The sequence below is a fragment of the Rhynchophorus ferrugineus genome, unplaced genomic scaffold (genome assembly GCF_030347505.1).
Source record: "Rhynchophorus ferrugineus isolate W39M unplaced genomic scaffold, kcgeb_rfMv2 rfM2, whole genome shotgun sequence".
NCBI lineage: Eukaryota > Metazoa > Arthropoda > Insecta > Coleoptera > Curculionidae > Rhynchophorus > Rhynchophorus ferrugineus.
Genome location: NW_027472581.1, coordinates 23,613,856 through 23,617,157, shown reverse-complemented (window position 1 = coordinate 23,617,157; position 3,302 = coordinate 23,613,856). Strand labels below are relative to the sequence as shown.

The 3,302-nt window shown below is 30.0% G+C and overlaps 2 long non-coding RNA genes across 3 annotated transcripts; both read left to right on the top strand.

Annotated features, from left to right (window-relative positions):
• Positions 1-628: 628 nt before the first annotated feature.
• On the top strand, positions 629-1,160 carry LOC143190245 (uncharacterized). Of its 2 annotated transcripts, none has more exons than XR_013004193.1 (3): positions 629-761; positions 846-943; positions 1,020-1,160. It is a non-coding gene; the product is annotated as an uncharacterized LOC143190245 (long non-coding RNA). The 2 variants fall into 2 exon arrangements; XR_013004194.1 differs by having other exon boundaries at positions 641-761; positions 825-943.
• Positions 1,151-1,502, top strand: LOC143190246 (uncharacterized). The gene is made up of 2 exons (XR_013004195.1): positions 1,151-1,288; positions 1,374-1,502. It is a non-coding gene; the product is annotated as an uncharacterized LOC143190246 (long non-coding RNA).
• The last annotated feature ends 1,800 nt before the right edge of the window (positions 1,503-3,302 follow it).

Below are 3,302 nucleotides of genomic sequence, written 5' to 3'. Positions count from 1 at the left end.
ATTGCAGTTGGATTTGCAATTTTTTTTGCATGTTAAGCGATAGTGCGTCCGAATGCACTCGACATGTTTACGCAGTTAGTTTTCATTGGTGCGGTACGTTACGATAGTCTATTTAAAGTTTTTTGTATATGCGTCATCAAGATGTTTTATGTATTGTCTGTCGCAATTTGTAAATTCGTTTTAGAATCAGATATTTTCTTTCTTATTTTATTCTAGTTAAAAAGAGATGAAATACTGTGTGATAAGTTCGAACTTGAAACCGAACTAGCCTGTCAAAGTCGCCCGGTTGTCAAACAAACGCAAAATTATTCAAAAAATTACAGCTATAGAATAAAGAAATTTAGAAGTGAAAGTTATATGGAAAAATCGGATCCCACCTTTAAGCTTTTCGGAATCCGCGTTACGCTGTCAAATGTAAATGAAAAATGCAACAGTTTTATGTGTGTTTCTCTCTCGTTCGGCCTCAGTATTAATAATTCTAACCTAAGCAGTTAACGGCCATTTTTAGGTGATATAATTTGTATTGTTTGTTTACGTCAAGTTTTTCGGTATGTGTTTTTATATATATTTGACAATTACTTTAGATTATTGCGTGTTTTTTAATTTATTAGTGTAATAAAAAGAAAACCTTAAGGGGATCTCTTATGATCTCCTATGTAGGTCCAGGAAAGTTTGTTTTCATTTTAAAGATGAAGACTATAGACCAAAATGTGGAAAGCCGTGGCTGAAGCAAGATGTAATTCCTACTAGTAATTTAAATAGTAAATATTTTGTTAAATAATAATGATTTATTGCATTGAAATAATTAAGCAATATTTATTGAGATTCTTTACCTTTACTACAAGACAAGGAACATCTGCCCCCAATGGCAATATTAAATCACATAAGTTTTTTGAGGCTTATAGATATATAGGAGATTCTTCTACCCCAACAAGACCCAGAAGTAAGTATAAAAAGAAACTTATGTTTATTACTATCGAATAAAGGTGCTAATTTGAAATGTATATGTTCATTTACAGATAACCCGGCCTGTTCCATCAGTTCGTTTCAGGTTGGATGAAAAACAAATGGCTTTATCCTTATTGAAATGCAGCGGCAGAGGATATATTATCGATCAGGTTATCGAAGATATTCTGCTTGCCTTTTAAAAGAACATTAATGCAGATACTGAATAAGGTTCTTTTTTGCTGCTGTAGTAGTAACCTCTAATTTTGGTCGATAGTTCTGAAACTTGACTGTATAGACCGAACTGCAGTTGTCATATTTCATAAAACGTACCTCAATTTAGGTAGGTTGTTAGTTTATTCGATTCTAAAAAATAATACAACAGAACCATTGATAGTTATATTATCTTATTTTAATGTTTGTTTTAGGTTTGTTTTAAATATTAGAGAGAATATAACATCAGTGGATTACGTGTTTTGAGTAGGGGTCAAGGAAAATTAATGTAATTGTAATATATCAATAACATATATTTAAATATATTTATTTTTTTATTTTCCCAGTAAAATTAAACGATTTTTTTTAAATTTCCCGCTAAAATGTTTTACTATACATTTTTAAATTTCTCGCTCTAATTTTTAAAATTCCCGCTAAACGTTCTTAAATATCCCGCCGTAACTAACGGTCATACGGCGCATGCGTAAGCGCCCTCACACTAGGATTCCAAGCGTAACTTGGAACCAATGTTAACATAGGAGATGCCCTTCTAAGTTTATTTATTCTATGATTACAATTAGGGATTATAAAGCGGCAAAGGTTCTTTTAAGGCTTCGTTTTAATGGTTTTCAAATCGCCGCGGTTTTTATTGAAAATAATTTTAGCGTATCGCAGCTGCCCGAAATAATAGTACGGACAAAGTCTCTAAAATACATCAAAAAATAAAAAACAATATAACTTTAAATTTACCAAAAGGAAACCGTCTTTATGCGAAACGGGTGATGAATCAAGGTCAGTTTGATGTTAGCTGTATCATAATTCAAATGTACGAAATATATAAAAACACTAACTTTCAGAGAAAGTAGTTAGTCTTGAAAGTAACCATAAAAAACTGAAAGATATGCTGTTATTTGGGGGATGTTGAATATCCCTTCATACATTGTTGGGTAATATAGGATTTAAGTGGTGTAAAGATAACCAACGAATGGGTTTAATGGAACTTATTAACAATTTACAATTAACAATTTCTTTATTTAGATGAGGTGTGGATATTCCAGAATGGTACATTGGGAATGGCAAGATGATAATAAATATAGCGTAAAGGCAACAAAAGTTGATAGAAAAAGGTAATCGTGGAAATAACTATTGATTAGGTTTTGTTAGTTAACATTTATTGCAGAAAAAGCATGAAATTATTACCGAAATAAAAAAAATTGGTTCCATGTATGTGGCAGACAAGTTACATTTTAATTTGTTTGTATATTTATTCAATTATTTACGCTCTATTATGTGTAACATCTCTTCTCTTTGATCCCATAGATTTTCAAGTAGGTCTAAATATATGCTGTCTCAATTGGCCATATCAACATGAAAAATCAACTTTTATGTAAAAAGTATAGTTCGGATTTGGCTGTTTGGAAGTTATTGTTATATTAAAATTTCCAAAACAAAAGATGTTTTTAATGTATCTTCATAATATACTCTTTTCTAATACTTTTGTTTTTTTATAATCTGTCTTTATGACCAGGTTATAACATTACCATCACCAAGTATAACAGTTGAATTTACATATTCAAGATTGAAACTTCTGTTAGTTGGACGTCTCATACATCAGCCGAAAGGCTACTTTGTTGGTTTTGGTGCTGCAGCCAAAAATATTTATCGCATAATCAAATATCAAAATAATATCATACATTTTCTTGTATTAGCAAGTAAAAATTTTTCATGTGTACAAAAATTTCATTTCTCGTTTAATATTTTTAAAATCTAACTGGATAAATCTCAAACATGTCAAAATAGGAAAAATATTCAAGAAATTTCATCATCCAGATGCAGGAAGAAAGAAGCTACAAAAGAAAAACAGTCAAGCTTCTCACATATCTATTTTATTCCAAGAACAAAACTATTTCAATACTGTAATAAAAACTAATAAAAATGATTATATTATTCTGATCTTAACTGAGTAATTAATTAGAGTTTTCCTAATACCAAGCAGAAAAGCTGTCGTTTTCATAATAAGTGAATGACGATATATGAAACACAGTGAAAAGTAACTTAAATACACAGTTCTAAAATTGATAAAGTCCCTCAAAATTATTTTTAAAAGAGAGCTCTAAAATTATTGGCAAATTGAAATTATATTC